A 12,020-nucleotide genomic window follows, 5' to 3' on the forward strand; every position below is an offset into this window, starting at 1 on the left:
AATCATGCACAATCATTTTCTTTCTGGACGTTTCGTACGTGTACGAATACTTTTGACATATCAAAACCACATCCACTTTTGTTTCTTTTGCTATTATTTATCTATGTTTGCACATTCACGGAACGTTTCTTTTGTAAATACTAAAGATCTTAATGCAGAATGCAGTGCCGTTTGTTTCAATGCTCTATCTCCAAGGAAATCAGAGCTACAGGCATTTATTCATAGTTTGCAGTTGGTGTACGAATACTTATGACTTTCACTGTATCTGTCATAAAAGTGTCAGATAATTGGTTAGGCGAAACGAGGATTAGGCCAAACGTGGCGACACGGTTAAAAACATATACATAAAAGCGAATCTCAACTGAATGCTTTCTTCTCCTCGCTGTACATTGAATTCCGAGAACGATAAGATTAAATTCTTGCATTTCGCTTACAGCTGACGTGAGAACTTTCTGGAGTCTTGTATAAAGCATATAGTGAACGTAAAGACGTATCACTTATAGTTTAATGTTAAAATATTATAAATAGAAGAGGTACATTATGTATTTTAAATTTGATAATATTACATCTACCTGTCTGTAGTATGTGCTCGGGGCCAGCAAACAATGACGGCGCAAACAAGGAAATGAAATCTATGAGTTTTACGTCCCACGGTTATGCCTGCTAGGGAAATCTTTGAGTTTTACGCGGTTTTCGTCTATCGCTGTTATTGTTTGTGCTGTTTTGACCTAGAACCTCTAAAACAGCGTTTCCCAACCGGTGTGCCGCAAATGGGCCGCTGGTGTGCCGCGAGGAGTCGAAACAAAATTATTAATTTTATAGCAATCAAATTGCAAAACGTAGGAAAAAATGTATTTGTATTTCACATTACTATGAACCTCTACTATGAATCTACAATTTTAAGTTTCATACCGGGTTACTGTTCTGTACATTTCTAATGTTGAAAAATAGTATTTGTTATCATTGTTATGACCATTATTGCTTCTTTATTGTTGCAGACTATTTCGTAACTTGAAAATTTAAAATATTCAATCCTTTCGACAAATTACCTACATTTCTGTTTTAAAAGTAAAAGAGTTTTGTTTGTTCGTTTGTTATTTAGCGATCTTCCTTCTTAGTAAAAGGTTGGGTACAGTTTTTAAAAAGAAAGCGTATTTTAAAAACCTGAGTCCAATATTTCATTGCAATTGTTTTCTATTTTTTAATTAGAATGAAAAATAAACATAATGATTTACCACCGGGAAAAAACAGTGATCGAGCTTTCTTCTTTTTGAGAAGGAGATCAATAATCACAGAAAAAATACCACTGTGTTTTATATTTACAAATAATAATATCTGTAAGTGTGCCGCGAGAATCCAAGTAATATCCGCAGTGTGCCGCAAGTTGAAAAAGGTTGGAAAACGCTGCTCTAAAATGTAAAGTTTATTCTTGCAGTCATCCAATTCGCTCATTAAACACTCATTTCTATGTTTAGTTTCTAAATTGTCATAGTAGTTGTCCCTTGCTGCCCTTTCACAGTATTCGCATGAAGTTTACTCTCATATTTAATACTCAAATTTCTCTACTTATTTAAATTCCGCTTGTCACCTTCGCTTGTATTGTATATATCCAACTCTTCGTTGATTTCCCTTTTTAATACGTAGATAAACTTTCTATACATCCTTTCCGTCCCTTCTCCGGTCTCCCTTCGTCATGGAAACCAATTGTTGCGCGTTAAGTAATGAAAAAAATAGTGTACCTGCAGCTGATACTACTTTGACTAACCAGGAAGCGTAAATTAAAAAAAAAAAAAAAATCCTTCTTTGAAAGTGACTCACATAAGGCAGACATTCTAATCACATTAACCTAATTTTTAAGAACAGGCATAACTTTAATTAGTTCTATGTTTTACTTTTCCATATAGATTGAAATGCTTTAACATTGATCAATTTATCTCGTACTCAAAATATTGAGGGGGACACGTCCGCCTTGTCCCTCCCGCCAGAGACGCCCGTGATGTAGATTATTTCTATTTGGAATTTTGAAAGAGGGATGAAATTTCATTTTATGGTAGTTGAATAGATGTTTTAAAAAAATGATTGGATACGTACTTAAATTGCAAGTGTAATTCTCGAGATATTTAGTTTATCATCAGCCTTCGGTAACGTAAGTGCGTACGATGTTATTCATTATTTTACAATTACAGTTCCATCCAGTAGAATAACTAAAAAGTGCTTCAAGTAAAAGTTGTTTATTTTCGATCGCAGAGTCAGAATCTGCAATAAAATAGGGGGCTTCCATTTAAAAGTTTCAAGTTGGCTCCCGGGGCACTATGCTGGGACCCCAGGGGGCACTTGTTGTTTACAGAATTATATAGGCCTCTAGCATGGGTACATTCTTACGTGACTAGATTTGTCAGATTTTTGTCATATCGGATATATTTGAGGTCACAAACTTACGATTATATTCATTTTAATGCGATTACAGCGTCATCTACTAGAATAATGAAAAAGTGTTTCAAGTAAAAGTTGCTTAGTTTTGATCGTAGAATTAGAATCTGCAATAAAAGTAGGGGGTTTTCATTTGTAATTTTTAAGATGGTCCCTGGGTCCTGTCATGGGACCCTGGAGGCACTTGTTGTTTACAGAATTTTATAGGCCCATATATCCTAGCATGCCCTAGCATGCATATATCCTTGCGTAACTAGGTTAGTCACATTTTTTGTCATTTCGGAAATATTTCAAGTCGCAAAGTTAGGTGGGAGCCCCATATTATATATATATATATATATATATATATATATATATATATATATATATATATATATATATATATATATATATATATAGGGTGCTAATGAACTATACCGATGAACTTTAAGAGGTGATTCCTCACATCAAAATAAGAGAAAAAGTTCATATGGACCTATGGCGAAAAGTGCATAGTTTCAGAACCGGGGCTGTCCAAAATCTCGAAAAAGCCAAATTTCAAGAGGCCCAATTTCGAATTCGAGAGACTGTGAATGGTGGTCCTTATCAGCATAAAGGAAGTCACGCATACGCAATCCAAAAGTGCATATTTCATTAATGTTCAATCGGTGTACAGATTATTCCCTGCAGGATGAAATTCCAAGACATGCCATCAACCGAATTTTGAGATATGCTCTGAACCTATGATTCGTCCAAAGCAGGCACACGATAAGCCTTGATAGCAGTGAACAAGGAATCCTTTGGCGCGATGTCGGAAGTGTTAAGGATCGTCAGCAGCACGGTCTCTCGTACTCGCGAAACGCATGGTGCGATGTTTTCTTTCATGCTTACAAGTGAAGAAATCGTGAAATATACCGTGACGAAATGCATATCATCACACGTTATTCCGAACACAAAGAAACATGGTCGGAGCTGCCGGTTCCTAACACTTCCGACATCCCTCCGAAGCACTGGATGTCCATTGTTGTCGAGGTTTACCTCCTGCCTCCTTTGGACTCTTCTTGAAATCAGGGTATATCTGAAAACTCTATTGAAATATCTGAGAATTACAACCTGTAGGGAATACTCCCTACAACTATTGACAATTGATGAAATATGCACTTTTGGATTATGTATGTGTGGCTTCCTTTACGCTGATAAAGACCATCATCCACAGTCTCTCGAATTCGAAATAGGGCCTATTCAAATTTGGCTTTTTCGCGATTTTGGGCAGCCCTAGCTCTGAAACTACACACTTTTCGCCATAGGTCCATAGGAGCTTTTTCTATTATTTTGATGTGAGGAATCACCTGTTACAGTTTGTGGTATAGTTCATTAACAGCCTGTATATCTATATCTATATCTATATATAACGTGAACGTAGGAGGCGCCGAAATGTCTAGCTACTGCTCTGCATATCTGAAGAGCTATTGGGTACAAGTATCGACATTTGAATATCGAAAATCGATATCGACAAAATATTAAAATAACGAAAAATATCGAAACTACGAGGGACGATGATTTTCCAATTGTATAGAGAAAGTATTTTTCTAATGCCTCTAAGGCTACTCTCGGATTTTGCAACTGCGACCAAATAAATAGTAAGTGCTGACCTTATGTGTAGTTTTCTTGTAAAGGTGCTTATAGTAGTAAGAAAATATACATTTTAAGTCATCAACAAAACAAAATAGCGTAAGTACAGGAAATACCTAGGTACACTGTTCCGGAACGCTCTGTCTGATTCCGGGTTCGATACTTCCCTCAGATAAAATAAACTAGTATAATTCGGATCCAACTTTAAACGGTAGTCTCATCATTTTAGCCTCAGTCGTGGTTAAAAGGGGCGTCAGCTCCAACTAATAAATGAATAAAACCGAAAATAATACATTAGTGGAACTTCAAATTATATTTCCTAAAGCCTATATTTCAAATTGCAGATTATAGTGGGCAGTTTGCGTAGACAAATACAAGGGGGTGATACATAAATATACAGATGGTTAATTTAAAATTTGCCACCCCCTGTACCTCATAATAGAGGGGTTTGTTTGAAAAATCCAGAAACACGTCCACTTTAGTTTTGAGAGGGACGAATAACTGGCAAATTCAGCCGCACTGTCACACTTTCTGCTGTCTAATGGCGAAATTATTTTTCGTAAATGGCAACAACATGATAGTTTTGAAATTTGGCCCAATACGTTAGGAGAAATCGCGTTCACAAATGTTACGTACCTTTAGACACAGGAATTATCGAACAAGATTATGTTTAGCGTTAGTAAACGTTACGAATACCCTCAATTACCAACAGAGCCGTAGCTAAGAGGAGACCAGCGGGGCGCCGCCCCGGGCGCTGCGAGCAAGGAGATAGAAAAAGTGGTGTTGGACATGAATAAAAGATAAGTCGCCCCCAGAAAGTATTGGCGCCCTATCAGATCAATATTGCTATCGGTTATCAATGAAATACGTCCAATTCTTGAAAATTTTCTTGCTTGCTTCGCTCGCAAACCAAGAGTTTAAATAAGTCACAACAAGTTTTTACTTATTACTTAAAGAGTTATTAATGATGATTTCTTAATGACATGTGGTATACAAGGTGCCAAATAATGACTTATAGTGTTCGCAGGAGCATATTCAAAATCAGAAACGAGCAAAGTCGTGTTCGGCGTTTTGACAGTGATGAGTTTGCTCATTTCAAAACGTTTTCCTACCCATATTCGGATTAATCACGACGCACAGTGGAGCCAAAGCACTGAATTCTTGCGAAAAAAAAGAGAGAAAAAAAAAAGAATTGGCAATATTAAGCAGAAAACTGAAAGAAATCCAACTACTTCGGTGTGTGCAGTGCCTACAATAATGTTGTTTCGACATTATTTCATCAAAAACATAGAGTTTTACATCATAAATGGAAACATTCCTTATATTCGCGTCTAAATTATATAACAGATTATATGATTGGCATAAACAAACACGTGGGCAATATGCTTTGATTTATCAATTTACGATTGTCTTACATTCTTACGCATTAAAGGAAAAGTATACTTATTCATTTTACAACTTGAGAGTAATAAAATTGAAGAAAAGTTCTTGCTTCTCAAAATTATTTCGAAGTTGTGGAGAATTCGTTATGACAATGAAGATGCAAGGACGCTTCAATATAAAAATTATCTCATCACAAGTTCTCGATATGAATATATTATCAAATATATTAAACATGTAGCCTGTTCAGGTTGTTTTATATATTGCATCGTGAATTACGTGAGCTCATTTCAGGGCTTGATTGGAATACTCTTGAGTTGGAGCGAGCGGAGGCTCATTACAGTTGATTCCAATGTCACTTCTGTGCACGCATCATGTGATAGGCACACTATAATTTATATATTTGTGGATTTGCATATATAATTTTTGCCTCATTTACATGTGTAATTCTTGAATTAATTAAGTTTATTTTACTTTAATAGTATATTTTATAAAGGATTAGAGGGAAGCTACATTAATTAGGTTAAGTTTGTATGTAAATATTGTTAGTGTTTGGTACTTTGTTGATAATGTGACATCAAATTAAGATGAGATTATTTCAATAATGCTGCAGAGATAAAATTAAATCTAGAAGATATTCGTATATGGGACAGCATAGGAGAAGAAAGTACTTGGAAACTTGGAGTTTCGCATAGACGACGGAACAGTGGAAAAAAAAGAAATGCGAACTTCGAAGCTCAACCTTTGTTTGAGCATAGATGCATGCTTCTAGCAGCGCAAGCAAGGCCAATGTTACCATCTCGATTTCAAGAACAGTAACGAATATGAGTTTAAGAGTATAAGAAAGAGATAGGGTAGCGATTTTAGTCCCTTGTCTAAGGGTAGGACACTATGCGCCACGCAGACAGAATGTCGGACGAAGACATTGTTCTCCAAGTACAAGAAATCTTCGCATGTCCATACGAGTTGACGAAAAGAATGAGTGTTCCTTTTTCTAGCGTTACTTTTTCTAGCTCCGCCCCTTTTTGACAACCTCAATATCGATGGCGTGGCTTGGTCTAACCGACATCCCTGCTGGCCAAGCGAAGCTAGGAAATTCAAAATTTCGCAGCCACAACAGCAGTCGAAGAAAACTGCATATTTATCCCTGAAGATGTCACCCCTGTCGTTTGTATGAGTAGCTTCATTTCTAATGCTTTATATTAATATGTAAAAAAACTTTCTGGATGATTTACGTTGAATAATTAATAGTACTTCGTGTATATGTATGAATAAATATGAAAAGGCTTGTACCAATGTATATCTTGAGAGTGGTCGCGGTTCTGTTAAGCTGCATGATTACAGACCACGTACCATAGTTTTTTTTTAAACCCATTTCAGACGCCAACCTGAGGAGAGAGAGAAAAGCTCAACAGGTATTTTATATCATTACAAAGGTTTCGGAGTATGACAGCTCTTGTGAGGCTGCATACGAGCTTATTGTAACATATATTTCAAGTGTCATATGTATATTTAACATTTAAATATTTCAAAAGTTAAAAAAAGCATTGAAAACTCATAGTGTTTACACACCCATCCCCTCTCAGTCATACAGGTGGGAACTTTGAGAGCCAGCCGCCAGATAGCAGCAAGGGATGGAGGGTGACATGAACGTGAGCATGGAAGAAGAAATTAGTTAATTTTTGTGTTTGCGCTACGATTTAAGATATAAAACCAATGAATTAGCTATAATGTTGGATATCACTGGAAAGCTTGTTTAGTGCTCCGTATAGTGAACTTATTAGCATAGAGATAAAGAAAACGAGTGAAAAGTTATTATCAAGAAACTGAGTCAAAGTGTAGGTGTTGACCAAGACTAGGTCACACAGCCGAACTACTCAAGAAGGGCAACTACCCACACCCCTCTCAACCCTTGCATTTGAAAAGTGGGCAGGTCTGCAGCGAGTCTTTGAACAGACAATGAATCTGCTGTTGCTTAAAACAACGTGGTTCAAAGACTCGTGGTCAGTTCTTGGTTAGCGTCGAACAAGCTTACATTGAGCTTCAGGACATTTTCGGTTTGACGAGTTGTAGACTCGCGAAAAGAACGAGCAATGCTCTTTTAATAGTGCCTTAACCAGGGCCGGATTTAGCATTTTGGCGCCCCTAGGCCCAATAATTTTTTCCGCCCCCTAGTCTGGTTAAAGTTACTTTCTTAAAAACCTTCATTAAAAAATATATCAGGCCTATATGTTAATTGCTTAAACACCACTCCACGATGCAATTTTATCTTTAACTTTACCAACAATTATTTGTTCCAATGAACTTCAAATTCAGAATGCTTTATTAGCCTGATTTTTTTTTCAATTCAAAAAATATGTTAAGTTATGGCTATTTACTTTTATTTCTAGATATTTTTTTTAATTTTTTTTTCTCTCTATCGTGCGCCCCCTGGGAGCTTGCGCCCATAGGCCCGGGCCTACCGGGCCTATTGGGAAATCCGGCCCTGGCCTTAACCGATAATTATTTCGGTATTTATACGCGAGTGACAATACTTTTATCTATGGCAGTGAATATTTATTATGTATATAGAGAATTGCTAATGTGACAAACTATGATGCACGCTCGCTACACGTTTCAGCGTATCGTATAGCATATAAGTGTATTTCACAGCCATATATCCTCAATACACAGTGCGAAGAACAGAGCAAAATAGCTTCGTGCTAAAATGTGCTATTCAGAGAGCTGCATCGTCACTTGTAAATAGTTGTAAATAGATTTTAATTAGTGCCTCGTGATTTTGGATTTTGTGTTATTTTGTGTGAAACATTCTGTGTATATCCAATGGAATCCGCTAGCTCAACACAGAGAGGCAGTGTCGAGACCAGAGGTCAACGCCCAGGCTGGGGACGACAGATCCCTGATGTTTCCCGGTAGAGAGAGGACCGGATGCTGCTGACCGCCTTTGGTCAATAAGACAACACCGAAGCCAAGGAGCAGAGAGAAATTCGACACCGTCCAGAATTTCCTGCGACAAGATATATGGTGCGAGACATCTCCCAAGACCGGAAGTGGTCGAAGAAACAAGACAACCCCGAAGACACGTCAATGAAGAGAACGCCTTCATGAAAGAAGAACAGTGATCACGAACACTGAACTAAAACAAGTATAAAAGTCTGATCAGAGCTCATAAAATCAAAAGTGTTTAAAATCAAATATTTCTTTCTCGATCCGCTTATGCGAGTGCTTGTGTATAGTGTTCGATTTTCAAATTGGATCCATGATCCCTATTAAAAGGATTACCAACCTAACCTGGAGAGTTTCCTTTATCAGCACGCTCAGGATAGCCAAAGGTATGTGCCAAATTTCTAATGTGACATGTTTCTTTTCAGGCCGTGTACTATGATTTGGATGACTCCATGAATCTGCTTAACATAATTTTAAGTTTATAGTGAGTAATTTCCGCTCAGGTTCTGCGTTCCAACCACTGAGGGCCCTGAAACTTAGAGTCTCATCTTGAATTATCGTAACTTTTCAAAATTGTTTATTTTTATTAACTCATCATTTGCTCTACCGACATTTATTTAAATTCTTTTGGCCTTCAGCCTTTAATTGTATGCAGGGTCCATATCGTTTAATCCCCACTTTGCATACGCGAGTGTAACTTACTCCTTCCACATTCTCATCCCACTGTTACACTCCACACACTCCCCATTCATAATCACAAAGAACACAATACTGAATTGATCAATACCATTTTTAATATGATTCTACCTTATGATCTATAGATTGTTTAGCAAACATTGGCGTTTCAAAATGTCGCTACCATTAATCAAATATGTTTGACTAGAGTTTGGTTCTGTTGGTGAATGCCAGAGAAGTATGACTAGATGTTGAAAACAAGATAGGTCGTGGGGGTGAAGCCCCAAACGAGGTCTGGGGGCAAAATTCCCAGAATCGATCTATATTAAACTTTGTCACTGCGTGCATGGGAATCACACGTCTAATAACCTAACACTTGTTCTCACATTCATCCCAGCTCAATTCAAAAGCAGCATTGCATCCAGAATGCGGTTTTCCTCAAACATTTTCAAGCGTTATATTTTCCAAAAGTGTAAATATGTGCAGGTATTCTCTTTGCATACAGCAAGAACAATGTTTCCGCTACGACATATTAAAAATCACAGACATATTATGCCATATTTTCTACTAAAATGCCATTCTATTGTTTGACCGTATATGCCAAAGAGAGGGCGTAACCCTCTAATGGCTGGGAGTAGAGGTCTCTGCTCCTGTAAAATAAGTGATGAATAAAGAATTATGAAGTTAACCCTATTACCGCACCCCCCCAAAAAAAGTTTGACCATAGTTTATATGCTTTCAGGACCACAGCATTTTGCAAATATGATATTAAGTAGGGGATTATCATAGGGATATGATAATGATATTAGCATCATTCCAAATATGATTATTGACTACACATCACATCAACATTCTAAATATACAAAACGATACATACATGCCGGTCGTGTCACCATGTTTACCAGCCACTGAATATCTATACGCAATGTAGATATAGTCGCATTCAAAGTCAATTTCCTATCTTCTGTCACTCAGCAACGCCTCTCCGGCTTCGGCGGATAACCAAATTTACACGTCCCATGAGTTCACTGTAATCTGCTATCACTTCTTTTCCTGCACATTATATTATGTGTACACTATTAAGGTTTCATTATAACAAATTATATCGAGACAATCTTTTACTTCATTTTTCGAGTTTTGCTAAGAATTGCCTGGTTTGGCCCCAGTGTGCGACGGTGAGAATGAAGTTATGAAAGTGAGAAGAGTGAAGAGACACATTCAAGCTCCTGTTTGCGCGGGAATATTAAAAATAAAGGTAAACGAGGGGAACAATAACATTTTTTAACTTCAAGTAGTTGTAGAATAGGGGCTTAAGGGATCAGAACTTAGCCCAACGAAGTTCGACTTTTTCAGACACTTATCACTACCAATGATTTACTTTTAAATTTCATTGACATATCAAAAGTTTCCAATTTGGAGGAACTTATTGGGGTCATTTTTTCATCAGCTTCTTGTATCGCCAGCATATTATCTTGTGCATACGTGTCTAGTTGTGTGATGTTTTTATCTATCTACATACATAAAAAACATAAGTACACACACACACTTTATGTATGTACGTGTTAGTGTATTTTAATGTGTTAATTAATAATAAGTACCTTAAATTCGGAACTTTCGTTCATTAAGAAATTAAGTAATTACTACAATTTCAGACATATTTAGTAGCCAAAGTATATTTTGGATTTTAAGTATGTAACATTCCATTTTTTTAAAGAATTTATTTCAGAAGAAAGGAAAAAATTGAATTGTCACCAAAAAAGAAAAATAAAAAAATGATAAATTTGGAGGAGTTGGCAACCATGTAGATGATTTGAGGAAATATTAATTTGTCATATATTTTATATTAGTTGTTTTTTTTTATAGGCAAACGTTTAGTTAATGCATAATTGATAGATGGAACTATTGCCTGTAAATCGGTTTAAATTCACTGCTGGAATTATGTACTTTACTTTCGTGAGTTGCTAGGAGGCGCACGTGTTGTTCCTCGAAGAGAGCGTGATCGCTGGTCTTTTTCGGGCTAGTGAACTCACTCTCTAGTCGTCGTGGTGCGTATGTCGTGTCTGTGTGACGTGGTAATCTTCGTGGATATCATGTCGGCTTTCGGAGTATGGCTCATTTTCGGTTTAATTTTTGTTTGGTTTTTATTGGAAGAAAGAAATTAATTTCAGTCGTGGTTTGATTTGCCTTCTCGAGAGCGAAATTCATTTCGTTTTGAGTGTTTTGTTGTTTCACGAAATCTTCTGTTAAGAGACTAACGTGACAGAATATACGTACTGTGACTGTGAGTGAATGGGAAAATGTTGGGCAAATTCGCTGTATTTAGTGCCAGTTTCAATACTAGTGTTCAATAGTGAATTAATTCAGTGCTTTGAATCGGTGATAAGTTTTACAGTGATATTTAATTATTATCTCTCCTCTAAATTGTGAAAATTTCGAGTTTAAATACAATCCAGTTGGCCCTTCTGGGGAGGGTATGTAAATGTCCCCATTGGAAAGTGTCTTTTGAACCTTTGTCTGGATGAATTGTCAGTTTATTTATATATATTATATATTAGTTAACAAATTATTGAATAGATTTGGATTCTATTGTGAATTAAAGATTAAGATGTTTTCTTTTGTTTAAGGAAATCGAAGTGTACATGTGAAAGTAAGCAAGTTGATTCTAAAATCTTTCTTTTCTGCCATTTGATTAATAAGAGTATTTACTTTAGTGTTAGTTATTCAACATTTGGCCTCTAGATAATTTACGCAATAATTTTTTGAATAACAAGTGAAATATTGGCACTAAATTAACGAAATTTGCAAGTTGAACGTGAGAGGTTATATTTAAACGACTCACAGACTGATGACCTATTGGATCTCCTCAGGAAAGGTAACGGAATGATTTACTACAAAAAAGGTGAGTTTTGACATTTATGTTAATCTCAGTAGGTTAGTCGGTAAAAACTGTCCTTTTCGATCGAGGCTTTTGATTGGTT

The 12,020-nt window shown here is 36.5% G+C and overlaps 1 protein-coding gene and 1 long non-coding RNA gene across 3 annotated transcripts in view; one reads left to right on the forward strand and one right to left on the reverse strand.

Annotated features, from left to right (window-relative positions):
• Nucleotides 1-12,020, reverse strand: part of Men-b (NADP-dependent malic enzyme b, mitochondrial) — a 1,138,140-nt gene that overhangs the window by 827,020 nt on the left and 299,100 nt on the right. The gene's annotated exons all lie outside the window — the stretch shown is intronic.
• LOC145662749 (uncharacterized) overlaps nucleotides 8,404-12,020 on the forward strand; it is a 244,977-nt gene continuing 241,360 nt past the window's right edge. The window contains exon 1 of one of the 2 annotated variants that reach the window (XR_014127093.1): nucleotides 8,404-8,753. This is a non-coding gene — a long non-coding RNA (uncharacterized LOC145662749). Of the gene's footprint in view, nucleotides 8,754-11,329; nucleotides 11,942-12,020 lie in introns of those variants that run through there. The other variant, XR_014127094.1, reaches the window with a different exon arrangement.

Source organism: Thermobia domestica, chromosome 10 (genome assembly GCF_964235325.1).
Source record: "Thermobia domestica chromosome 10, izTheDome1.hap1.1, whole genome shotgun sequence".
Lineage (NCBI taxonomy): Eukaryota > Metazoa > Arthropoda > Insecta > Zygentoma > Lepismatidae > Thermobia > Thermobia domestica.